The following is a 26,873-nucleotide window of genomic DNA, read 5'->3' on the forward strand; positions in this document are numbered from 1 at the left end:
CTGGGAACAGTGTTCATTCACCTGTCAGTTCTGCTTTTGAGTTGTACTTTGGTGATTACCTCTCCTATCTATACACATGTCTGACACACCTACTTTCTGCCTCGGATTTTTTCCCCCTTAAAACCCAGCCCCCAGGGACCTACTGCTCCATCTTCACCCAGCTGCCTCACCCCTTTCTCACTTAGGCAGTAGTTTAAAAGCCAGATGCAATGGATCATAGAGAGAGGGGGTCTAGGTGACCGTGCCCCAGCTTTGCCCTCAGTTCAAGCACACCGGCCCTTCTGAGTGTAGGCTTCGACTGGTAATCACTGCAGATAATAACAGAGGAGAGTGAGGCAGGGGAAGGTGTAAGGCCCCAGGACCAGCCCTGGGCCGTCCCCGTTTTGCTTCCTGGTCTCTATGGCGGTGTCACTGATGGCTCGCCCTCTTCTTATGTTGTGGTGGAACGGAAGCCTCACCCGTCCCTGCTCCTGTCTCACATTCTTCTCCAGAGCCAAGCTCTGCCCTCACTGCAGCTCCTCTGCCCTGCGCTGGGCACAGGGTGCTGATGAGTGGACCACGAACGGCTTCCAGTGGGGTCAGGAGGCACCAGCTGAGGTCAGACGGCAAAGGTCACCTGGTGTGGCCCTCAGCGGGAGGCCCAGCCCTGGCCTGGCTGCCCCCTCTGGTCTCAATCCGTGTGTGCCCACTCTTCCTAGGCCCCACATTTCTCTCTGCAGCACCCCACCATTGTAGACTGTCAGCCGTGAGGCCTCGATTCCTGCTGGCTCCCTGGCTGGTACAGCCCATCCGTCCAGTGTGCTTTCCTAACTTCTTAAATCCACATTTCCTGTTGGTAAACACACAGCATCTGGCGCTTGCCGGAGATTCTGAAGCGCCTGTTGGGCAGCGTGGGAGGCCCCGGCCTGCTCAAGTGGGCCCTGCGGACGCTCGGGAGGGACGAACTGTTCGCTCTGCCAGCGGCCTGCCTGGCTGTGTGGAGTGGGCCTCTCCATTGTGTGGTCTTGTTAGCGGTCACGGTGGGCTTTGATTCTTGAGGTCGGCTTAGAAAGGATTCAGAGCCAAGAATTCTAGTGTAACCGAAAGTCTATTCAGCAAGCAAAGCAGAAGTACCCTGGAAAGAAAGAACGGAGCAGGCTGCTCAGCGCTGCCCCAGGGAGCGGGCAAGGGCTGCCTGCGTCCTGCGTCCGGGAGGCAGTAACTACTGCTACTACTTCTTCTTTTCTTAAATTAATAGCCAAGCGTAACAAACGTTACCTCTCTTCCTAAGTTCTTTGTTACTACAGAGAAGTTAGTTGCGACAAAGAACTGCTTACTACAAAGAACTTAGGAAGAGAGGTAAATTTCAGAGCCACTTAGTTCTAAAAACAAATTTTAACTTAAACTTGTGGATTTTGAGCCACTTCCTTCTTTAAGTTGACTTATCTCAGGGTCTGTCATCTCCTGTCCTTGTACTGGAGTCATAAAAGGCTACTTTCCCGCCCCTCGATACTCCTGTGAGGGGGGTCTAAACCACATAGCTAACCACATGCCAGGGGAGCGAAGGTCACCTTGGGGCGAGGTCCCGGCCTACAACGGTTGTTTCCTCTAGTTTTGCCCGTTGGGCACCTGGGACTTTCGGTACCTGGCCTGTGGTTCCCGCTCTGCTCATGCCTAACTGCCTGCTCTGTCAGTCTGTACTGCAAAGACTCTCAATGGCTGGCTTTCTAAATGTATAATTTGAATGTGCTTTCATTCAAATGGCGTCTCCCTGAGATTCTGAGCTCTTCTGGACCTCCAGGTGGAATGGCTGGATAGAAAGCCTGAACCAGGGGGAGGGGTGGGCCCCAGAATGGGAGAGGGCCCTGGGTGGGGTGCCTAGGGTTGGTGTTGCTGACAGGAAAGGCCCAGAACAGTATACTGACCCTGAACTTTGGGGAAAGTTGATGCTTCGGGGGCCAGCACGGGAAGAGAACTGATTCGAGAGGACTGTGAGAGGGCAGAGGTGGGAGTGAAGAGAGGAACTAAGAAAAATCGCTGGCCCAGAAGTCAAGAGTCCCAACAGAACCCCTGTGACCATGTCGAATACCACCCAGAGGCCTGAGCTGCGCCCCAGGAGCTGAGCTCAGCGTGGCGGCAGCCCTCAGGGACCCCCGCAGGGAAGGAAGGGGCTGCCTGTCTGTGGCCCAGACAGGGAGAGGCTGAGGGTGAAGTCCTGCATGCCGGGTGGGGCAGGGGTCCCGGGTCCACACGCCCACCCCGGATGCCTTGGGAAAGAGCCGGGTTCGGCTGACGGGCACACGGGTGTGACGAGGGGAGCGGGGCGGCATGCGCAGCAGGGCTGGCAAAGGCCTCTGCGCTCCCAGCCTTTCCTCTCCTCAGTGACACAGCTGCTGCCGGCCTCTCCGGGCTTTGGGGTAGTGGCTGCAAGACGTCTGGAGACATCACGGCCAAGGAAACGTGTTGGCTGAGGGCACACACTGACCAGACAGCAGCTTTCCTGAGGCGCTTCGAGGCCTGCGCAGCTGGGGCTGAAGAACAAGTGGGGAGCTGTTCCCGGGCCCGGGTGGGAAGGAGGCCAAGACCACTGAGAAGAGCCCGGGGGCGAGTGTGGGTGAGGGGCCTGAGCACTAAAGGAAGCAAGGGAAGCCCAGGTGCTGAGACCCAGCAGCGTACCGGGACCCGGCGCTCTCAGTGACATTTTAAAATGGCCACATTTTTATAATGACTATTCGACCATCTTTGTAATCAGAAAAAAAGTCAGTTAAAAAGAAAGACTGCACAAGCTCCCATCAACAGTACAACGAATGAATAGAGCGTGGCGTAGGTCCTGCAGCGGCGCACACGGCCCTGCAGCGGCGCGGCTGCCTCTCGCCAGGGGGAGCCGTTGAGCAGAAAGGTCACACATCAAAGACTAGACACGATTTGTAATCGTTTATGTAAACTTCGAAAAGCAGGCAAAAGTAATCAGCGGGGTGGGGTTTCGGGCTGGTGATCACTCCTGGGGAGAGAGACCCCAGAAAGGGACACGCGCCCCCGGGGGCAGCTGCTCTTCCCTGAGCCCACCTTGTGCCAGCCCCGAGGGGCCACTCAGGCGGTGAAAAGCGTTGGCCACGCATTTATGACATGGTCATTTTCCTGTCTGTTTATTGATGCTGCTCCACTGAAAAAAGAGACCTGAAGCAATTCCACTGGGTTCCACTCCCGTCGCTTCTGTGATGGCCTCCACCAGGTCCTTCCGGCCGAGCCAACAGCGGCCACCACAGCAGCAGTGAGCCTTCCCTCTGCTGCCTCAGGGGAGTGTTAGGGGCTAAGGGAAATAGTCTTAAGAAAACTAAGTTGTTTGTTCAACCTTAGCTGCTTGCTCAAGCTTGGGTGGGGGCACCGCACCCACCCCCGGGCAAATGTTCCAGGAAGTTAAGTAGATAGCTTCTTGGAACATCTGTTAGGGGGGAAAATTTTTACCCCTAGCATGAGCCCCTAGGCCAATGGCTAACCTGAGCACGAGCTGTTCATGAGTCCTGCCAGCCAATCATCAGCAAGATAACCAGCCCTAGCATAAGCCCCTGAGCCAATAGCTAACTGCCACCTTTTGCTTCTGGAAGTTGCTTGCTTGCTTGCTTCTATAAGAACCCTAGCCTGTAAGTGTTATTAGGTGCAACTCTCATCTGCAGCCATCTTGGCACTGGTGCATCCGGAGGCACCCCAAGAGTTCGCCCCTGCGCAGGTAAAACTTTGGCCAATAAAGTAACATCTTTGAACCTCTGAAGGTCTCCGTCCTTTCTCTCTCAATTTTGGGATGTAACAGGGAGAACCCCACCCTGTCTTCTCCCTCTGCCCTCACCAGTTACAGTGAAAGGCATTTCAGATAAGCAGCCATATCATCAATGCTAACCACCATTTCACCTCTGGAACCCCCTGGTCTTGGGTCACAAGTATAGCTCTGCAGTTGTGCCGGCTCCACAGAGCAGGCCGTACCACACGCCAGCTGCCCTGGATCCAGCCAGGGGACTGCCTTTTTCTAATTTGCCCAAAGGTGCCCAAGAGATTCTCAACATCCCAGCTAGAGGTTGTTGGTCAAATGTTCTCGAGGTCTTACAATGTCTGGACCAGAAAAAAGGGAGTTGAGGCTTCGGCCATAGTGTTACACCAACAATAGTGGTGGGTATAGGACCTTTCATTTTTCAAAGCACGGGCAGGGGCACTGTCTGTGACCAGGGCAGGAGGAGTAAAAGCGTCTCTCCTGGCCACAGTTCCCAGGTAGCCATGTGAGAGGGCTAGCTGGGACAGTGTGCTCAACAGCCTTTTCCCTCGTCTCCGTGTGCCATCAGCAGACCCTGTGCCTGCCATTAGTTTGCAAGACACGTGTGTGCTTCCCACTGTCATCCTACTGCTGATGGAAGCCTCTGCGGCCGAACTCGTGTTCTAGTTCCTGCCTCTGATGTGAGTGTGCGGGGGAGCTGAGGCTCCGGCTCCCGGGCCCTCCCTCCCAGCAGGCTCTCTGCTCTTGGCTGTGCATCCGGCCGCCTGTGGCGTCTGGGCAGGGCCTAGACTTTTTGTTCTGCAGGACACATTTGTTTGCACCCTGCCCCCCACACCAGCCCGCCCCATTTTCAAATACACTCCATGGCTTCCTGCAAGATTTTTGCTCTTTAAACAGTTCCTTTTGATTTTTTCCCTTTACTAATGGCCACATTTCATCTTAGTTCCTTTGTCTGAAATCGAGTCCCCGAGAGGGGCACATCTGGGACCTTCCCTCTGCCATGAGAGCATTAAATACCACCGTGTGGGCAGCAAGATCCTCAGGGCCACCCGAGGACCCCTCCCTCCTGGGTCTGTCTCTTTGGAGAAGGAGCACAGCGTGTTTCCTGTCTTTATGAAGGAGAAACTCGTGTCTTAGCCAAGAGCCACCCTCATTGTCTGGTCCCAGTGAGGCACCAGCAGCTGGAGTCAGGAGAGGAGAGTTTCGTCCTGAGGAGTGAAATGGCAACTGACGGACAGGGCGACAGACAGAGCTGGTCATCCAGAGAAGTGGCGCCACTGGAAGAGGTAGCATTCCAGAAAGCTTGGTGGACATCTCGGGGCAACTAGTAAAGTGAGGTTTGGTTGTCGAAACCAAGCCCATTATGGTTGTGTGACGACCACGTGCCACTCCCCACGGCCCGTGGACTCGGGTGTTTAGACAGCCCCGGGGTGGCCTTCCCTTCCCGGAGGCCGAGCTGCCTGCCGCCGGCAGCGAGCAGCCCTCCACCTCACCTCTTCCACTCGCTTCTGTGCAGACGGCACCCAACATCCCAAGCAGCACTTTATTTCTTGGTTTGTGATTTGTGTGTGGAAACAGTTATACACTTTGTCTTTGCTTTTTGTTTTTGTGGTAAAATGAACAAGCTCTGATACAGCTCAGGTACATAAAATACTGTACACTATAAAAGATATAGAAAACTAGAGCTTCAAGTCTTATTTTTAAAAAGCCGTTAAGCTTAAGAGAAAAACAAGAATAATCAAAGAACATGTATGAATGACTCATGGATATGGACAGCGGAGAGGGAAGGGACTGACTGTGGGAGAGAGGGGTGGGCTAAGTGGAGGGGAGCAAAAGGGGGAAAAATTAGGACAATTATAATAGAATTAACAATTTTAAAAAGAAAGAAAGAAAAAATAAGAATAGAGAGCAGCCCTGGCTGGCATGGCTCAGTGGATTGAGTGCTGACCTGCAAACCAAAAGGTCACCAGTTCGATTCCCAGTCAGGGCACAAACCTGGGGTGTGGGCCAGGAGCATGCGAGAGGCTACCACACATTGATGTTTCTCTCCCTCTCTTTCTCCCTCCCTTCTCCTCTCTCTAAAAATAAATAAATAAAAATATTTTTAAAATATTAAATTTTAAAAAAGAATAGAGAGCAAAACTGCAACAAGGGCCATGGTGAGTCCCTGGCATCTGCACCCCGAGTCCTGCGTGCAGAGCAGCAGCTGCCCCCGGGAGACCACACTGATGTGCCGCGAGGGCACGAGCAGTGCGTCCAGCCTAGGCGTGGGGTGGGGAGCTGCACCTGGGTCCCGCTGTCGCTTGGGTATACTCCAACAGGAAAGGGCCATAGAAGACCAAGAACCAAAGAAAAAACAAACCAAAAAGACCAAGAACCGGCTGGCACAGGGAAGGGATTGAGTTGGAACATTCCCCCCACTCTGCACAGCCCCAACCTTCAACTCTGGGCTTGGCTCCTCCCAGGAGCTGTGTTGGGTTCCTGTGAGGTGCCTGCTAAGCACCATCCACAGTACAGCCTGCAGCGTGGGCTGACGGCGGCGACTCCTGCAGCGCGCTCACGTGTTGCGGTTCCTCATTTCACTGTGTGCTGCCCAGGAGCCAGCGAGCTGGCCTCCTCTCACCACCCCTGCTGACCCGCCCCTCCGGGAGAGCCCACAGGTCAGTCACTTGAAATATTCTGGAAGACCAGCATATCCATTTCCATAAAGGACGATGAAAATCCCCTGTCCCCATGTCTTCTCAAAGCTTCTTGAACTCATCTGCATCGCCTCTCCGAGCCAACATGCGATTTGCTGAGTCAGAGTCACACTGGACAGCCTCCGGCCTCCGGAAGGGAGGGCCTGCAGGGCGTTCCACCCACAGCGCGGCCACAAACTGGGAAAAGAAGTGATGGTGTTTACGGAGTCTCTGAATCCCTCTCATAACTTCAGTATTCCTGGGCACATTCTGATACCCACCTGGACGAGGGACGTGCTCTTAGGGTTGGTGTAGATCCCATGGATGTGGAACATGCTCAGTTTCGGCTTCTCTCGAGCCCACTCTCGGACCCCTTCTTCATCAGTAAGGTTCCAGGACGTTGTCAAACTTTTACTCAAAACCAGGGCTCCGTTTTCCAGCAGGTGGAGAACTAACTGAAGTAGCTCTCTCCAGAGTCTTCCATCTTTGACTCCAAGTCATCAAATGCTAAATATAAACAGGCCTTGAAAAACAGTGATTGAACCATTTGTAGTACCGCTAGGTGGGATAGATAGCAAACCAAGGCAGGGAGAGGGAGGGAGACGTGTCTCACCCACTGACCCAGCGGTCCTGAGCCTGGTCCGACAAGATTGCCAGGAGTTCCAGCATCACGAGAAATACCCTGAGAGCACGGGAGGAGGGGAGCCCTTGAAGCTCTGTGCATGTCGCTTCCACGGGACAGAAAGCCTTTGTAACTGTGTATTAATGCCAAAGTCTAGAAGAAGGACAAGGAGGGGTACCTAGAAGCTGGCTAAAGTATATAACCCCTGAACCCCAATAGTCAGGGCGCCCGGATTGGCTGGGTGCTCACTTGTACCTGCTGGTTCGAGTGTATAAAATAAACTTACTAATAAACTCACTAATCACTTCATTTCGTCTATACCTGGGGCATTCAAACCAGCTGGGTCCCTGCCTATAGTTTCATGCTCAACTGTGTTTCACAAATGAACTTGCTACCTCATTTCCACTATACGTGCTGTCTCTTGTGCTTATTCTCTTGAAGGCAAGGCAAGAACCGAGGACAGGGAGCCCCCTGACTCGGGTCTGCCCAGCAGCAGTGCAAGCAGAATTTCTGAATAAGGTCATGGGTTCCACAAACAACATTCTTGTCTTTATGGATACATTTCTGAAATTTTTGCTCTCCTCATTTTCTAGAGGAGCAAAATCAATGGCAGCACCCAGGGAGGCCCAGATGAACTCCTCCCGGATCTCGGGGCTGGAACTCGAGGCGCCGCCACAGCACTAATGCCTGTTCCCCAGGCATCTCACCTTCCGGCTTGGAGACGGCGTCCCGGCCTTTCTGGTGGGGGGTGTGCCATCACTGAGGAATCCGAAAATGCCGTCTGTGTCAGAGGCCTGGATCCCTGTAGAAGCCATCGAGTTCGTGTGCCCCTCCAAGTGCCGCCACCGCTCTGAGGCCAGCACAGGCACACCCAGCGTGCACCCTCACTTGACTTGGCCCAGGTTCCCCTCCACCGACTTTGTTTTTCTGCCACTTCTGGGCCTGTGTCAGACTGTGTGGGTAAATTTCACCGTTACCCCTGTTCGTTTAGAATCCTTTACGCTTCCTGCTGACCACTCATTGTCATGGAGCCAGTGCCAGTCAGAGTCTTGTACAGTTTGGTGCTGGTGGGTGTCTTCTCTGATTTTAGTTGAAAAAGTACCCTGATTCCATTTGAGTCTCACTCCCAGCAACTTAGAATCATGCATCTAACCTCTGCATTCAGTCTCAGAGGCCCTGGTGTGTCTCGTGTCCTGTAGGGAACAGAAGACTTGGGAGGAGCCCTGGCTGGTGTGGCTCAGTGGACTGAGCACCAGCCTGCAAATGAACCAGAGGGTTACCAGTTCAATTCCCAGTCAGGGCACATGCCTGGGTTGTGGGCCAGGTCCCACATGAGACCCAAACATGAGAATTTTTCTCTCCCTCTCTTTCTCAAAAAATAAACAAATAAAATATTTTTTAAAAAAAGACTTGGGATGAGCAGGAGAACTGTAGGATGAAGAACAAACAGCATGCAGAGGGTGGGAAGGACGGGAAGACAAGGTGAGCGCGGGCTGCCGCAGTCAGAGGCAGGGCGGGCCACAGCGAGCGCGCATGCGTGAGTTGACGGGAGGGGCGGGGTCAGAGGGTCTAGAGTCCAGGAACGCGCGTTAACGAGGGGGCTGGGCTCCAACAGAGTGTGCAACATTGACCCAACATAACTTTCCATTGTTTATTTTCTCTCTGAAAGTAAGATATTCAAGATTATAGAGTATATTTTTCATAATTGGTACAAAGACTGGATTTATAGTTCTATGTGGTCTAAATCAGCCTCAAAATTTATTGGCAGAAATGTTAGTTTCATAATTACTCTGCATTGGTTATGCACTCTTTCTTTAAAAATTTTCTTGACTCTATTGGGGTGGCATTGGTCAGTAAGATGATACGGGTTTCAGGTATATGACTGTGGGTTACGCATCCTTGGCACGTTTATCCCCTGGAGCCACGCGGTGACACCAGTGAAACACCCGCTCCTGGGCCTCCTCTGGCTCTGGAGGCAGATTTGCGAAGGTGTCACTATACAACACAGAGTTTCACTTTCAACGTTTGGGTGGTGTGGGGCAGCCAAGAGAAGACGCTAAACCTTTACATACTGAAATAATAATTTATTCCTTTGAGAGTATTGGGCTGGATGTGTTTGTACAAATACAAACACAAAATGAAAGATAAATTAACTTGGAAATTTTGTTTAAAATAAGAGGATTAGGGAGATTGAATGAATGAGGCAGAGAGGCAGCTGCAGAAGCCCCAACACTGGGAAGAAGGAGGAGAGGTGTGAAGCGTCCCGCTGGGGCGGGATGTCCTGTCAGCCTGGGCTGACCTGGAGGACAGGCATTCTGGGCCTGGGGACTGATGGCCCCCACCCTTTGGGACCACAGACAGGCAAACGACTGGCAGTCTGTTAGAAATCTCTCTTCTGCTGCCACACTCACCCTGCTCCACGCAGCCTCGGACTCCTCTGGCATTGGCTCCACCTCCCACCCTCCCTTCCCGCCTCCAACTGCCCACTGGCACCAACAGCACAGTCCTCAGCCAGCCCACTCCCAGCCGGACTGAAAGTGCCTCTTCCTGGGCACAGAAGTGGCCCATCTCTCCCCCTCCTAGGCCCTCAAATCTAAATAACAGGCGTCCCTCCCCGCCAGGCCTTTCCCCACTTGCTCCCTTATCCCCAGCAAACAGGCTCTCTCCAGACCCACCACCTCAGCTGGCTGTCCTCTTGGACAGGCCAAAGAGCAGAGGGCTGCCCCGGCCTCGGCCCAGCCGCCGCGTGCCTTCAGAAAGGCAGTGAGGAAGCAGACAAGAGGGAACAGGCCTCCAAAGTGTCCCCCTTTTCCTGGGACCCAAGGATGCCTGCCGCAGTGCCACCCAGGACTGCTGTGGCTTCTGTTGTTGCTGCTTTTGGTATCTGGGTATCTGAGCTTCTCACCCCACCCTCACCTCTCACCCTTCTCTGTCCATCTCCGAGGCCTGCCTGGGTCCCTTCCCCTCCGGGAGGCTTCCCTGGTTTACTCCAGCCCACCACCATCTTCCCAGTCCCCCTACAGCACAGACGTCTTACTGTCTGCATTCCATTTTTTCTCTGTCAAGATAATGAACTCCTTGAGCATGAAAGTCTGACCCTGCATGTCTTTTAAAGCCCTCCCCCACCCCACCCCCCAACTTGGGGGCGGGCAGGGAGGGAGGATAAGGAATGCCTGAGCGCTAACAGCCTGGGTCCTGATGGCTGACGGCTTGGGTTTACGGGGTACTGAGTGCGCAGCCCCTGGCTGCAGACAAGGTTGGCTCCCGTACCTGCTGAGGTCTCAGTGGGGCAGAAGAGCTGAGTTCTCCAGGGGCAATGGCCTGGTATACAAGACTCTCTCTGGACCATGGGAACATAGGGAAAGCTCAGGTGACCAGAGCCCCGGATGGGGGTGAGGCAGAAGGGATGAGGGCTCACACACAGGAAGGCCCCTTGGGAAGTGTGTAGACTTGGGAACAGGACTAGGGGTTGGGGGAACAGTGTGTGTGCTGGGCTTTGGAACTGCTGCTTTGTATATGGGACCACTGGGCCCCCTAATCAGTCCCGCTCCAACCAGGTCAGCTTAGAGAGAGAAGTATGCAGGGCAGGGATGGGGTCTGGGGTACAGGGAGGTCCCTCCCAGGGCCCAGAGCTGGGGTCCACCGCAGACTCCCAGAGGGCTGGCAACAGGGCACAGCCCCAGTGGTCGGTGAACACAGGCTGGACTGAACTGAACAGCGAGGGCAGTAAATCATCTTTCAAATGTTCCCACCTCCCAGGGAGGGAGAGACAGAGTGGGAAGCGGGGAGAGGAATCTGGTGCATTTTAGCCAGGGCTGGGTTTAGACTGTGCTTGACCTTCACTGACAACTGACCTGAAGCGAGGCAGTGGGGGAGGCTCCTGGGGGCGGGGGCAGTGAGAGCAGAGCTCCCATTAGAGACAAGCCAGGTGTTGGAATGTACCAGGACGCAGAGGACCTAGCCAGAAGGTTTGCGTCACCAGCTGAATACCTGAGCACGAGGTTCCCTGTTTCCAGACACATCTGAGGCATGGCCACCAGCTTCCTGCTGGCAGCCAGTTGTGCCCCTCCATCCCACTGCCCCTTCCCTCTCACTCCAGCTTTTCCCAGAAACAAGGCCTGTAAATCTCCTGGATTTTCTGTCACTGAGTCAGCCATCCCTGACCAGAGGACACTGTCTTGCAAACACCTACACCCTGGACTCCTGGGGCGGATCGGCAGGGTGACCCACCCTCCCTGGGCTCTGCTACACACCCTTAGAAAACATACGGTCTGCTTGGCCCATCTGATCTCAGTGTCCAGCCTTGAATAAAAGCCCCTAATTGGACATTTTTGGTCCCCGGTCCTTTCTTAGCCACCAGGCGGTCTGAGGCAGAGGGGTCTCCAGGAAGCAGCTTTTCCCCGGGGAGCAGGCCCTGGGCGCTGTTATCCACTCCTGCCCTCCTCGCCCACCCCGATCGATTTCCAGATAATAGAAACTGTCTGGCTTCTCCTGAAACATTTGTTCTTCTGCGCACTGCTGGCTCATCCCCACCCCTCCGGCTCAGCCGGCCGTGCCCCTGAAGAAGGTCTGCTCCGCAGCCCGCGGCTCCAGTGGCTCCCTCCCCCACCAAGGCTGTCCAGTCACGGCTGCTTCTGTTTCCTTCCCAGAACTTATCATTATCTGGATTTATCTTGTCCTGATTTCCTTGTTGGTGTCTGCCCCTCCTCCCAGGAAGGAAAGCTTTATGCAGACAGGTCTGGCCTCTATCCACTGCCGCTGTGCCTTTGGTTTCTAGAATGGGCTCTGACACAGAGGGGCACTCAGTGAGTATTTGTTGAATGAACGGGTGGGTGGATGACAACAGATGGACAAGCACCAGGTCTCAAGTGGGATGGCGGTGCTTATCAAGCCTCCTTGACTGTCATCTCAGGACCCTCCTCTGGGGGAGCGGCCAGCACAGGCATTCTGGGCCTGCCCAGCTGGTCTTTGCTCCCTGACGATGCCGTGATGAAAGACATGTGAAATGGAATGTAACCTCAGTTTCATTTAAACCTGAATCCCTGGAGGCAGGGAAAGGAAGGACCAAAGAGGTGTCATTCTGGTCCATCCGCCCAGGTGTGGGGCCTGCTCTCAAGGGCTAGACAGTAGAAAGGGCTGTCTCGGGGAGGGGAAGGGTTAGTGTGGTCTCCAGGTTGTCTGATGGAGTGGGAGGTGTGATGCTGTGTACAGTGAGCCTACAGGGTGTCACGGTCCCTGGGGAGCAGTGGCCAGCACAGTGACGGGCAGTGGGGAGGACCTTGGGCTAGGTGCAGGAGTGTGGGGCTGTCCCACTGCCACAGCCCAGGCGTTTGGGTGTTCTGGGTGGAGGCTTTAACCTAGATCTCTCCCATCCAAGTACTAGCCAGGCCCGACCCTGCTTAGCTTCCGAGATCAGACGAGATTGGGCGCGTTCAGGGTGGTATGGCCGTAGACTAACCTCGATCTCTTTCGAGGTTTAGCACAGTTTCGGTCCCGTTCACTTTTCTAGCTAACCGCACTGCCAGGGCCATGTCTGAGCCCCCAGCATGACCAACACAATGAGAAGTCAAAGGTAGAGAGGGCACCTGGAGATTTGCCCCTGGCCCACAGGGTCCCACCACCTCCAAGTGCAGGAAATATCAGGCCGTGGACGCAGGGGTGGGGCCGGGAAGCTCAGAGAGGAACTCAGAAACCTCACTGAAGGTGGGTTGTAGAATAGGTTGTGATACCTCTTTCTCTCTTTTAAGTGGCTCCTCCCTTCTTTCTATACTTGTTAGGGAGCTCAAATCTTTATTTTTAAGAGGAAATATCTGAGTTTGGGGAAGAGGAACTCCAAATCATATCCATCTGTGTGGGAATATGTAGTGCTAGAGCCCTTCCCATGCACACATGTCTTCTGGGGGACACTGGACAGAATTACACACAGAGCAAGAGTGGGGGAGAGGGAGGGGGATTGCCCTTCACCCCACCCATGTCCTCTTTGCCTGTCTGGCCGTGGCCAGGCCCCTCAGCCCTGATGGAGGGTCCACAAACGTCCCGTAACATTCCTCCCAAAGCATTCACTTCCGAGGCTTGGAGAACACTTGGGACCTGGTGTCTGGGCCCAAGAGATGAGAGCGGGACCCGGTGGCTTTGGAGGCTCCACTCCTGCCCGTGGATCGTCAGTGTGATGAGCGTCTGCAGCCTCCCATACTGCCGTCCCCACAGAACAAGGTGTCCCGTTGGGCGTTTCCTACGCGTGGACCTGACATCCTCTGCACCTGCCCCCCTCCCACCACACTCACTTCCCTTTCCTTGTCCTTTCGTAACTGGGCTCTTGCCAGCTAAGCCCCATCCTATTTCTGGGCCCATTCCCCATGGGTCTCTTCCTTGCTTGGGCCCCAGGGTCTCAGCACAGCACCCTCTTCCCTTCACAGCTGCAACCACCTACCCTACCCCTGAGGTCCTCTCCCTGTCCTCAGCAGGGGTAGCTGAGGGACGCTCCAGCTGCCTGCTCCTCCCAGTCAAGCACAAAGTTCTTGTCCAGTTTAAATGCCTATCTCTAAGAACAAACAACATAAGGATATTAAGAAATCCACATCCTGTGGATTCACAGGATGCAAGAAGTCTGTGTGTGGGAGACAGCGGGAGCTGAGGCAGAGCCTAAGATGAATGGGGCCTGGGACAGGTCCACATATTAGTCCCTGAGCCTCCCTGGCAGCCCTCAACCCCCATCAGTTGGGAAAGACTTGGCAGAGGGTCTTACGTGACTGGTAGAGGGGAAGGGGTTTCCAGGCAACAATGCCCACACTAAAGGTCTTCAAAGGGGGGCCCCCCTTGGGACTGATCCTGCCTGCCAGTCTGGTTTGTAGGTGAGAGTAATGGATTCCAAGCTGGAATATGTGGTTGCAAAGTTTTAGGGAGTGCTATTTTTGTAAGGACCCGGTATTAAGGTTTCTGAGGTTTGCCATCACTACTGTTCCAATTCTTGGGGAGCCATAGGCTTAGGGAGTTGAGTGAGTAAAGTTAAGAGGATAGAGGGCTAATGGTTGGCCCCCAATAGCCACAAAAGCAGAAACTGTCTGGCACTCGGGGTCCTGACCGTGAGGAAGGCGCCCTACTAGCAGAAAGGACCACAGAGAGAGAGAGCAAGAATTGCTTCCTAAGAACCCAGATTGGAGGCAGAGAGGGGACTAAAGCACTGTGCCTGGTTGAAGAGTGTGGAGGTACGGAGGAGCTGGTGGCAGCAGTCTGAGTCCGAACTGTCCATGGGTCAGTCCGCTCTGGATTGTAGCCTGGCCTTGAACCTGGCCAGGATGGTTAGAGACTCTTTAGCCTCCAAAGGAGACATGTTCTGCTAGCCTCAACTTTTGGGGGAAGAATGTAAACAAGAGCAGGGACAGGGTGGTTTGGGATGGGATAGGGTTTTAGGGTCTTCGTGGACTAAGGTGATAGCAACTACCATAGTAGACAAGCCTGTTTCCATGTCAAAAAAGAAAGAAAGAAAGAAAGAAAGAAAGAAAGAAAGAAAGAAAGAAAGAAAGAAAGAAAGAAAGAAAGAAAGAAAAAGAAAACCATCTAGAAGCAAGGCAGCAAATCCAGGAACAAAACCCAGATAGATAGGTGGCCTAATATTTTAGGACTAGAGTTGGAATATGAGAGCATTGGAATTTGCTCCAGAAGGAACGAAGGAGGCAGTGGAAGTAACCCTCAGCTTCCAGTTCTGCAGTGGTGCATTCACAACAGGTCCAGGAGGTAGCATGCCAGGCTTTGGCTCCGAAAGAAGTGTCTAATTTCCTCACTCACCTACAGTAGTGTGCTGAGGGCCAGGCTTGCTAGACTATGAGGGCCAGAGCTAGACTATGGAATTTTTACTTCAGAGAGGTCCAGATGGAAAAGAAAGGGGCAAAGCGGGCCCTGCCTGCCCAGGGGATGCTGGGAAGAAGAACAGAGAGAGCATGACTAGCTGAATAAGGTCAAAGCAAAGGGTGAGCAGCCCGTGGCCACCTGGCATGCACCTGCCCCTAAGCCACCCTTCATGTGCAGGCTGAGTGGTCATTGTATCTTAGTTTTTCTTGACCTGCCCTGGTGCCCACATGTTATAGGCAGAACCCAGGAGAAGCCAGGGGTTTGTCTACAGAGGTACCTAATATAAGGGTCACTTCAGTGTGGACACCAGGCTGGACCACGTGGAGGCCACAGCTGGCTTGGAGTGCCATCAGAAGAGCTGCATGGGCCACAGAAGGATCTACAACCCTGCACCCAGGTGGCAAAGAGCCCCACCCTGAAAACCTGAGCCAGCCACACCTGGGGCCTGGGAGAGACCCTCCATTATCAAACAGGACTGAACTTTAGACCAGATTAGGCTTTTGGGCAAGGTTTTTATTTAAACTATAGACAGAATAAAGAAATTTTGTTTCTCTTACTTTATTTCAATTGTGTTGGTTAAGTGTTGCATCCCTGCCTCCGTAGCCACCATTGTCACCAGGAACTATAGTGCTTTGAGGCTGAAAGGCCTCCTGAGCTGCCAGCATCTCCTGGTCCTTGCCAGGGTGTTTATGGTGTCATCAGTATTAAGAAACAGCAAAGTGCTGACCAATCCCACAAATGGCCTTGGCCTGAAAGTCCTGTGTCCTTCTAGACAATGCTGGACCCATGGTCTACGATGGGTGAGCCAAACATGCACACTTGGGCCTGGCTGCCCCTCCCCATGTCCCCAGGCTTAAAGTCCAAATAATCCTTGGGCCTGGGTCAGAGGAGCTTCCTCAGGGTCTGTTAATTGACCCTCCAGGGCAGTTGACAAGTCTCGTGGGCAGGAGTTTTGGGCAGCCAAAAGCAAGGTAGGTAGGAGCCATATAGGCCAGAGATCAAGCAGCACACTAATACCTCCTCCAGCAGCAAGGGAACCTCAGCTCAGACTGAGCATGAGAAACCATCTAATCCCAACAGGTTGCAAGAGCCTGGGAACTGTTGGGAACCACCCTGCCTGGTTTCAGAAGCTGTAACCTCCCCATGGCTAAGGCTGAGTAAAAAGACCTTGGGACCATAAGCCACTAAGGAGACAAAGCTTATCTTCCTGGTAGGGGCATGGCCTCTGCCCCCTTTACTTCACCCTGCTTGGCCCTAGGCAGATGACTGGTTAGCCAATGACAGGCAAGATTCCTCAAAGGAGGGGCAACCTAAGACAGGCACAGTCATGATGGGGCAATTAGGAAAGAACTTGGGGGACTACAGAAAAAGGGGTGATGGACCCTCTCCCCTCAACTTTAACATAACCTGGGTCCTCATTCTGTCTGTAAGAAATCTTCTAATCTCTTGGCTGCTTTACTTCCCCTACTTGACCTAAGCCTGAAACAATGCTAGAGGGTGGTACAGCCTGAGCAAGAATGAGAGGTTCCCCAGGGCAATCAGGCCTAAGAAAGAATGCATAAAATTCTGTGAAACCTGCCTTGCTAAGAATGCCCTCGATTTTCTAATAAGTGTCCAAGCATGAAGTGAATTTGTTTCCCAAAGTTTTATTGCCCTTTGGCTATCTGACCCTGACTCAGAATAAGCCCTCCACACCAGTTCTTTTGGTGTTATCTATTGTTTGATCATTACTGCCTGACAATAATTGATAAGCTTTACCTGTGTTCCTGTGCAAATTAAACCAAATAAAAGCCCACTGAGAAACAGTGTCAAGACCCTTCTCCTCTCAGAGATTGGCCACCTTTCTTCCCCAAGCAGATCATGTCTTTGTAGACTTATTTGCATTCAAGACAACCAGGGGTGCTCTGCTGGACAAAGCTCCCCCACAGGGAACATCCTGACTGTGCTCTTAGCCTGGGAGTGTACCTACAGCAGGTCTCCTGAGCAGGGGTGGTGGTGCAGCAGTGGGCAGCCAGGACACCTGAGGAGGGCTCGGCCAGCAGCCTAGGCATAGTGGCCACGTCCATTGGGAGAGGAAGTCCATGGAGTGTGGAAGGCTGGAGCTTGGGCCATTGGGACCTTGCCCATCTTTCTGCCATCCTTAGCATGTCATCTCCACCCTCATGGTCACAAGAGGCTGATGCTCCTCTAGGTACCATGCCCAGAGGGAAGGGACAGAAGGCCTGATGGGGTAGACTGGGCTCTTGTAGCCCTAGCACCTCTGCTTACATGCCATCAGCCAGAACCCTCTCACATACCATTCCTATGGAGGCAGGGCCTTTGCGCTGGTCCCTGGAGTGTTGACCAGGCTCTTGTGGCAATTCAACAGCAACCAAGATGGATATGGCCTCCGCCACCAGCACAGTGTGATCAGTGTAGGTTGGGGCAGCATGGCGTGTTGGGGAGCATACAGGAGAGATGTGAATCCCAGTCTGGAGGGGGCAACAGCAGGGAGAGCTTCCTGGAGGTGGAGACATCTGAGCTAAGACCTAAAGGATGGACAAGAGTGATCTGGGGAATGAGCCAGGGAGGATGACCAATGACACAGATAAGGAACCAGGAGGAATTCAGCTTCAGTGCCCAGAGAGGACCACACTGCAGAGCAAGCAGAGCCACACCAGGTACACAGGGCTCTTTGGGCCACACAGAGGGGTATGGGCAGCTATGGGATCCAGTGTGGGTTGGAGAAAGGCTTTGGCCTGCAGGGGGCACAGGCCAGACTCAGGGCAGAAGGCTAGTTAGGAGACTAGTGCAATTAGAAAGGCAGGAATAACAGAGGCCTGAGCTCATAAAATGACAGAGATGGAGATGGTACCTCAGAGACAGACCCCCCCCCAAGACTCAAATACTAATGAAGAGGTGTACACGGGTTGCTGGAGAGGGAGGGACTGCTAGCCAGAGAAACCAAGTGCAGATGGCCTTCAGTGAGGGAGGGATACAAGGAGGAAGCCTGTTCTAGGCAGAAGAAGCATGTGTGATTAGAGAGACTGGGGCCCAGCCTGTTCACCTCTTCAGTGGAAAATGTGGGTATCTGGTCCGGGAGCCCAGCAGAGTTCCCCTGCCCTCCCATCAGGCCACCGGTGCAGAGGCCATCACCAGGGGAAAAACCATCCTGCCGCTGACAACCAGAAAGACAGTGAAGGATGAGGGATATGCAGAATGGGCCTTTGCTTTCCTTTGAGCCAGCCTGGACAGCCAGCCTTGGATGGGCACCGGGGAGTCTCAGACCCTCCTCTCCAGCCCCCATCCATCGCCCTCCTGTCGCCCAGTACCACCAGCATCCTGACTCCACTCAGGTCAGTCGTGAGCTTCTGAGGATAGCAGGGGAGGTGGCAGCAGCATATCTGGGCCTTTCAGACTGTTCCCTGAGGGATGACTAAAGGCCAGGCAGGTCCAACCTCTGCCAGGGCGCTCAGTGCTCCAATGGCGGACTGTGGTGCAGATCACACTGACCAATGCTCTGGCCCATCACAGATGCAAGGGGGGTGGTTAGAGGTCATAACTCCACAGCGGGAGCTCATCCATCCCCAGGGCAGATGCAGAGAACTCTTCCCCTGGCTCTTTTCCAGAAAATGAGGAGCCTTTGAGTCTTGGCAGGGGGCGGGGGGGGTGTGCAGAGCTCCTAGAGTCCAGCCCCAGTGTCCCAGGGCCAAGCAGGGTGTAGTTGGGCAGCATAGCCACTGCTTCTAGAAGGACGTGGCCCCATGGCCTATCCTGAGACACCTCTGCCAGCCTGTCCCAAGAGCAGGTGTGCTACAATCATCATCTCCTTTTCTCTTGACCAACCCAAGAGGCTTTCGTGAAGCACCCTACACAAGAGCAGGGAGGACAGGGAGGAAGAATCCCAGTGGGTCCCACTGAGGACAAGGGTTTCAGGGGACTAGGTCAGCCTACTGGACAGGACCCCAGGGGCCGGACTATAGATGGGGGCAGCGGAAAATGGGGTGCACCAGGCCAAGTCGCTTGAGGGGCCAAGGAGTAGCTGCTTTAGGTTTCTCACCTGTATAAATAGGTCAGTAATCATTCATTCATTCATTTACACACTTATTTATTGAACAAATATTTTCAAGCCACAGTTAAACAAATGTTTTCAGATACCTGCCCCTGGAAATACATCTACAAATAAGACAGACGAGGACCCACCTCTCAGGAACTGATTTCCAAGTGGCAGGCAAGGGGACAAAACAAACACAAAACAAATTAATATTAGGTCTGAAGCTGTGGATATGATGAAGAAAGTAAAACCAAAGGGCAGGATCACAGAGCCGCAGGAGGAGGCAGGCAGCTACTGTTGGAGGAGGTGGGTGGGGAGGCAGGGCCACTCCAGGCAGAGGGCCCGGCAGCTCAGACCCCGCTTTCTCGGTGGGGCGCCTGGGAGGCTAGAGAGGACGACCAGCCTGGCACAGCCTGCATGCCTGCGGCACTGCCACCAGGAAGGAGATACCTTGGGGTGCCTTCCCATTTAAATGCTGGTGGTAATGGGGCCAGAGGGAAGGAGAGGACGACAGGGAGGTGACATGGCATGGAGGGTAGGGTTCCTCTCTGTTGGTTGCTCTATTCTCTGTGAAATGGGAGGTGCAGTGTCTGCTGAGAGTTCGGGACCGGGGGCTCTAGCTGGGGGCTAACTAGAGGCCGACTAGGAGCCAGCCGAGCCTGCCAGGGACACATGCTGGTGGAAGCGGTGCCCTGCAGCTCAGCGAGCGAGGCCAGCATGGTCGGATTGATTTGCAGTGTTTATTTGATGGATTTGGGGATGTGACCAAGAGGGTGGGCGGAGAGGCAGGCCCAGCAGCCAGAGGCACAGAGCATCGGAGGGAGGCCAGGCACCCCCATCAAGGGAAGGGAAGAGACCCAGGCACGGGCGGGGAAGTGGGTCACCCTCTGGTGGAGCAGAATCAGTGGTGGGAGAGGCTGGGGCGGCCTCCGTGCGGTGTGTGGCCACAGAAGGCCGGCCCAGAGAGAGGCTGCCCACACAGCCGCCTCACCTTCATGCCGCCAGGCACCCAGTTCTAGTCCATCGTGGCACCCAAATCCTCCTTGGGCCTTGAAACCTCAACTCTAAACATGATCCCCACTAGCACCTGAAGAAGAAAATTGGGGAAAAAATTTAAATTTTTACCTGTGTTTAAACTGTTGTAAGTTATGGAAATATAGATTTTCATGAGTAAATACAAATTTTTACAAAGTACTTTGTATTGTGATGAGAAAGATGGGGGAAAGAATTAGAATTTAGTGCCTACTATGCGCCCTCTCTCCACCAGGGCAGCAGCGGCCCCCACGCCCCCTCCACTCCCATCCCCCAGTTCTTGGCCACTCCAAGCGAGACAGCTGGGTGAGCTCAGGGACAGCCCCCGAACGTGCCCTTTGCCCAGGGACACATCCGGTCCCCACTGGGCCCAGGAGCGGAGGCGCAGTGCAGGAGGCCCCCCCCCCCCGCCCCCAGCCCCACCCCTGCAAGGAGGTACACTAGGAAAGAGAGGTGTGCATCTGGGAGAGGCTGGGGCTGAGCCTGAGTGGGAGGGCGAGGGCGAGAGTCCTGGGCTGCGCAGGGCTGGGAGGCACCTCTGAAGGCTACGTGCTCCACCCCCACCCCCACGGCCCTCCACAGCTCTCCCCACACGGCTGCTGTGGCCAGATTTCTTAGTCCCTGAGCCCAGCGCACCAGCAGGTGACTGAGCAGTGAGTGAATGGCAGCCCCGTTGCTTGGCAGCTCAGGGCCTTGGGCAAATTCCTAACCCCTCTGAGCCTCACCACCTCCCTGTAATATCGGGACAGCATGTCTTTCTTTCATAGGGTTTCTATGAGGAAAACAACGTGACAAAGCACTTCCGATTCTAAGCTAATGCCTGACACTCGGCCAGCACTCAGGAAGAACCGGGCACTCACAGTGGGATTCAGCGCTCAGAGAACACGGAAGGCCCCAACCTGTCCCCCCCCCCCACCTCCCCGCCCAGCCAAACCACCAGCCTCCTTGCTCTTTGTTAGTCTCAGCTCCATGGGTCCAACCTGCGCTTGCCCTTGACGCATGGCACCCTCCCACCCTCCTGTTCTCCATCTAAGGCTCCTGTCTGCCTACCCACCCACCCACAGGAGTGCGCTGGGGGCAGAGCCATCCTGGCCGAGCACACCGTGCTGTCGAAGGAAGTTCTCCAGCACTAAGGAGGGTCAGCTGAGAACACTGAGTCCCAACCCTGGAAGGGGGCGAGTCTCAGCAGCCGGGAGGGAAGTCGCAGTTTGCCCTGGGCCCCAGGCTGCTGGATCCTGAGAGCCCTCTGACCACCCGCTCCCACCCCAGTCCATCTGACAGCAGCAGGGCTGTGGGGCGCGGCAGCCACCCGAGGTCAGGAGTCCTTCCACACTCACCAATCCCAACTGTCCTGACTACCAAGGGGTACCGCAGCCACCACGTGACATCCATACCTGCCTTTTTGGTCATAGAATCCTGCTTTTTAGGTGGAAAACATGAGGTTGCACAATTTCGCAGTCAGCCCTGGCAGCCAGGTGTGGCCGTGTGCTGGCCAGCAACAATTGTGATGTGTGGAGATCAGGAAGCACCTCGAGGGACGTGGGGCTCCTCTGCTGGCTAGAAGGTCGGCAGGTAATGGCTGCCGTCTCGGACCACATGGCGGAAGCCCTGTGGTGAGCTTGACGGAGCAACCAGATTGTCGGGGCAGCCCCGCAAACCAGCCTGTACGGCCTACGTTACGGTGAGGGGGAAGCATCTACCTTATTTAAATACAATGACTAAAAGTCAAAAAATTTTAAAGATTTTATTTATTTATTTTTAGAGAAAGGGAAAGGGAGGGAGGGAGGGGAGAAGAGAGAGAAATATTGATTGGTTCCCTCTCGAAAGCTCCCAACCAGGTACCCAGGCTGCAACCCAGGTATGCACCCCGACCAGGAATCAGACTGGCGACCTTTCGCTTTGCAGGCTGATGGCCAACACGCTGAGCCACGCCAGTCAGAGCAGTCATCACTTTCTGTGCAGGCAAACCTGATCCCGCTACACAGTACTGTGCTCCGCCCTCCCCCTCCTGCCTCTCTCCGTGTCCCTGATACTGGTGCAGCGCTTCCCGAGTGAAGAGCACAGGAGGGATACAGGAGAGCCGGAGGCAATTTAGCAAGAGCAAGGATGCCAAGGATGCAAAAGAAGGGGGCAGAGCCGGGGAAGATTTGTCGGAATCAGGAGAGGGGTGGTGAGCAGACCCTTCCAGAAGAGCAGGGGCAGCAATAACTCCCCATCCATCCCCATACCTGCCTCGGTTCTCCCTTGGAGGGCCCAGTACCACCCACCCCCAACCTTGCCACCTGCCCAGCACAGTTCAGCTCCCCTTCCTAATGAGCCGCGGGTCTGGCGAAATGGTTGTCTGATGAGAGTCGGAGGCCAGCGAGGAGGGAGGGGGTGTCTCTCCAGACCTACTTGTCTCACTTCGTAGTAGCGGGCTTCCCACTGGGTCCCCTTTGACCTCAGTTCAGTAAATACCTAGTCCTGCTGTGTACCCCACATGCACACAAAAACTCCAAGAAGGCCCCACACTGCAGCCCCAGGTACAGCGCTGACAGGCCAGCCCAGGAGAGTGGCGTGCTGCACACGTCTAATGACCAGCTCTCTGGTTGGCAGCGTCCGCAGGTCCCTGTGCTCTAAGTCCTCCCCCGTGGCTAGTCCAGGCTGCGCGCGCACGAGAAATGCCTGGAAGCGGAGCTGGGAAGGCAGCTCAGCTCCACTATCGGCACACCCCCACCAGGGGCTTCCGGCACCAGCCCCAGGTCCCCACCCTCACCACAGGGCCTTGGCCCTGAGCCTATAGGTTGCCTGGCCTGGGTTTGGCCTCTGGGAAGGCAGGGTCTGAGCCCTAGAGCCTCCTACTGGCGTGTGCCTTGTCCTCAGCAGATCAGTCACTGGCACTGGGTAGAGAAGCCTTGGGGCCAATCAGCCACAAGATGCCCTTAGAGATGCTCACTTCCCCTGACTCCTGTCACTGCCACCCCACCCTCCAGGTCTCGTCCCACCCTTCCCACTTTTCCTGCATGGCTTCTTCTCACCTTCCAACTCCCTTGCTCCTGGTCAAAAGGAGCAACCCCCCGGCATTTAGGGCCTGAGCCTCCTCCCAACCCCAACGCCCATTCTCTACCTCAGAGCAGGGACTCTGTGGCCCTGCCCCCAACCCCCCCCTCCACACACACACAGGGCGCCCACAGCTGTCTCCTTCCTGGGCACTCACTCCCTCACCCCTTTGGCCCTGCTGCCAACCCCCCAGCACCCCCAGTTGTCCCAGAGGAGGCCTCCACACACACCCTCTGAACATCGCTTGAAGGAGGCGGCAGTTCCGTCAGCTCTGCTGGCTGCCATGAATTGCTGTCTTCAGGAAGGGTGGAACGTCCCCTCACCCTTCCTGCCTGGCTCTCCCTACACAGCTCCAAGACATCCTGGCACCCTCTGTGCCACCTCCAGGCAGCTCAGAGCCAGGCCTCCACCTGCCTGGAGGCCTGGGGCACTGAGTCTTTATGGCTCCCGGGTAGGACTCTGGATCTGGGCCCCTAGGCTCCGGGCTCCAGGCTGCAAGGTGCCAGCCCCACAGGGGAGTTGCTTAATGACCTTGTGAACAGTAATTACACCCCAGGGCCCGCTCTTAATAACCACGTATTCTCCCTGTCAATGTGCCTTAATTGAAAATGAGTAGGCGATACAGTTGCTGTGAAGTTGGCTGACAAGTCCTTAACGTGATATTAATTGTAGTAATTAGTAGTCACTTTGTGTTGGAGTCATCTATAAATAGGGGGTCTATTAGTTTAGCAAAAGAGCATGATTTAAAATGCAAATAAAAGCCCAATTACACAGATACATCACCCATCTTTCTCGGCAAATGAAGGGGAAGGAAGATTGCAGCCATTTTGAGGATACATTGGTCATTTCAGGGGCTCTGGACTCAACACCACCTGAGCAGCTCCTCTGGGACACTGTCCCTTTAAACAGGTTTGCTGGGCTCCCTCGAGAGGCTGTCACTCTTGGGGAGTCCCAGACTCTTTACAGTCACAATCGGTGGTCAGGCCCCCAAATAGCCCCTCCCTCTGCCAGCTGATTGGTTCCCTCAAATAACACTAGCACACTTTTTAAAGGAACAGTAGTACAATGGATCCATAAGCCCTGGAAAAATGGGCTGGGGCATACGAGGGGTCCTCTTTGTGAATGCAGCTCTTCATTGTCCAGACAGAGTGAACCCATGGATGCCATGTGCTGTCCTCTGACTCAAGTGAGTTTAAAAAAACAGCCCCACAGATCCTGGGCCTCCCCCCAGGATCACCAGCTACCAGGGCTGCCTACACAGTTGCTCTATCACAATTGAACTGTCTGCACTAATAAATTTTCCCTCCACCTTACCCCACATTGGGGGTTCCTGTTGGCATTGAACTGGTTAACAGTTTATAATCAAGAGAAATAAAAACGTATGTCTACACAATAACTTGTATAGCAGCATTATTTATAATAGCCAATGGTGGAAACAACCCAGATATTTAACTGATAAATAGATAAAGCTATTATACCATGGAATATTATTCGGCCATAAAAAGGAATGAAGTATTGCTCCACGCTGCAACATGGATGAACCCTGAAAACATCATGCTAAGTGAAGGAAGTCAACCTCAAAGACCACATATTATGTGATTTATATGAAATGTCCAAAGTAGGCAAATCTATAAAGACAAAGTAGCTTAGTGGTTGTGTGTGGCTGAGGGGAGTCACGGATGGGGGCGATAAGTGAACAGTACACAGTAAGTGTTCAAGGTGCTGAAAATGTTCTAAAATTGACCATGGTAGTGATCGCTCATACAGTGGGTGCATAGTTCAGTATACTGTTGAATTTTACACTTTAAGTGGATGGATTGCATGGTGTCTGAATTACCATATTTTGCCATGTGTAATGTTCACTTTTTTGCCCAAGTTTTTGAGGGAAAAATAAGGATGCGCATTACACATGGAATAACCCCATGTATAATGTGCACAAAACCATGAGTATGCATTATATACAGCAAAATATGGTATATCTCAATAAAACTGCTTAAAAGAAAAAAGAGGCCGGCTCTTCCCCACAGAGGCTCCATTTTAGAGGAGAAGGTCTATATGGAACAGGTCGCCCACACACGCAGCTCCCCACCCACATGAGGGCTAGAGGGAAGCAGAGGGCCAGGGGCCCGGCATGGGCTGCATTTGGAGGGCCCTAGGGGACAGGTGTCAGTGAGGCTGCTCTGGGGAAGTGACTCTTTCAATACCTTTTTTATTTTACAGCTTTAATGAGTTTTTAAAAAATTTCTGGCCACTAGTTTATTCAACACAAAATAATCCCTCCAACTTTACTGAAGCGGTTGACCATGTCCATGACCAAATCCGCCTCTGAACTAGAATTTGGCTGCTGACCCAGCCCCGAGCTGGGCTCTCTCGTTGGCCCCATGGGGCACAGAAATCTCTGTAAGTGTCTCTGTCCGCTTCCCTTCCTAGGAGTCTTACAGGCTGCCCGCCCTCCAGACCTTTGGGCCTTGGCCTGCCAGTCTCAGGCCGGCTGTGGCGCAAAGTGGCAGGCACGATCTCAGGGGGCAGGTGGAAGTGATCGCAGAGATACTGGATGGTACCAATAGAAATGTCTCCAGGCAAACTGTTCCTTCATGTAGCCTCATGGGTTGAGAGACCACACAGCCTTCATGACGTGAAGATTAGGCGCGTTCTTGTCTGCCAGCTCGGGGTGTTTAGGCCTGTGCACGTCCTTCTCGGCCACCACCGCTCCCTCCTTAAAAAGGAGTTCATAAATGGCAGTACGGTTCTCCTGGGACATCAACGTTGCAACCAAGGTCAGAGCTGGAAAAGCAATCAAATTACTTTTTATATGTCAAGATTCACCAATTTCAAATGTACAATTCAGTATTTGGTAAATTTACTGTGTGGTGCAAACCATCAACCACAGCACAGCTGGGACATTTTCATCACCTCGAAGAGGCTCTATAAGCCCAGAGGCAGTCAGTCTGCTCCTGTCACCACTGGTCTGCTTCACTTTACAGATTTGCCTTCCTGGAAATGTCTTACTGGGTCATAATATGATGTCATATGTTTAACTTCTTACTCTGTTTTGAAGGCCCATGTTGTGGCATGAGCCAATAGTCCACGCCTTACTTTTGGTGAACGGTGTTCCACTGTATGGACAGACCACACATTGTCCATCTGCTCACCTGCCGAGGGACAACCAGGTTGCCTCCCGTCTTTGGCTGCTGCGAACATTTCACACACAAGTCTTTGTGAGGATGTGTCTTCATTTCTCTTGAGTAGTGCCTGGGGGTAGAATTGCTGAGTCCCATGATAAATGTAACTTTTTAAAAGACTTTGTTCTCCAAAGTCCCTCCATTTTACCTCCTGTGGAGAATCTCAGCTGAGACCTAACAGATGAGAGAGAGCCAGCCTCGCCTGCCGTGAGAGGAGCCGCGATCCAGGTGGGGCAGGGCGGGCGGGGGCGCACGCGCCAGGGCCCGAGGCCTGGAAAGGCAAGAGCTTTCCTGGATAGAGGAGCTGGTTCCCTCAGGAAGAATGGGTGAGATTCTTTATATTTAGCTGCAAAAAGAAAAGAGTCCAAGGGAAGGAGGCCTCAAGGGTAGGCAGCGTGAACCCTGGATGTGTGCGGTGGACACGAGACAACAGGAGTGTGTGTGATGGCTGGAGTGTGTCGACTCAGGCTGCGGGCAGGACCTGAGCTTCCACGGCGTGGATGCTGGACTCCAAGAAGTACCTGGGAGTGAGCCTGCCAGGAGACGCAGGCAGGAGTCATAAGGCTTCTAATGCCCCAGCCTCAGTCACTCGACATCACTTCTGCCACATGCTTTGGGCCAGCGCAGGTTCAAGAGGACAGGACTATGCAGGCGTGACCACCAGGAAGCAGGTTTTGTCGGGGCCGCCCTGCCAGAC

At 53.9% G+C, this 26,873-nt stretch overlaps 2 pseudogenes; both read right to left on the reverse strand.

Annotated features, from left to right (window-relative positions):
• Nucleotides 1-6,299: 6,299 nt before the first annotated feature.
• Nucleotides 6,300-7,857, reverse strand: LOC119041208 (protein FAM118B-like; annotated as a pseudogene).
• Nucleotides 7,858-25,279: 17,422 nt separating this feature from the next.
• On the reverse strand, nucleotides 25,280-25,755 carry LOC119041248 (40S ribosomal protein S10-like; annotated as a pseudogene).
• Between the last annotated feature and the right edge of the window lie 1,118 nt (nucleotides 25,756-26,873).

The sequence above is a fragment of the Artibeus jamaicensis genome, unplaced genomic scaffold (genome assembly GCF_021234435.1).
Source record: "Artibeus jamaicensis isolate MK-2021 breed Jamaican fruit bat unplaced genomic scaffold, CSHL_Jam_final contig_1539, whole genome shotgun sequence".
In the NCBI taxonomy this organism is placed as follows: domain Eukaryota; kingdom Metazoa; phylum Chordata; class Mammalia; order Chiroptera; family Phyllostomidae; genus Artibeus; species Artibeus jamaicensis.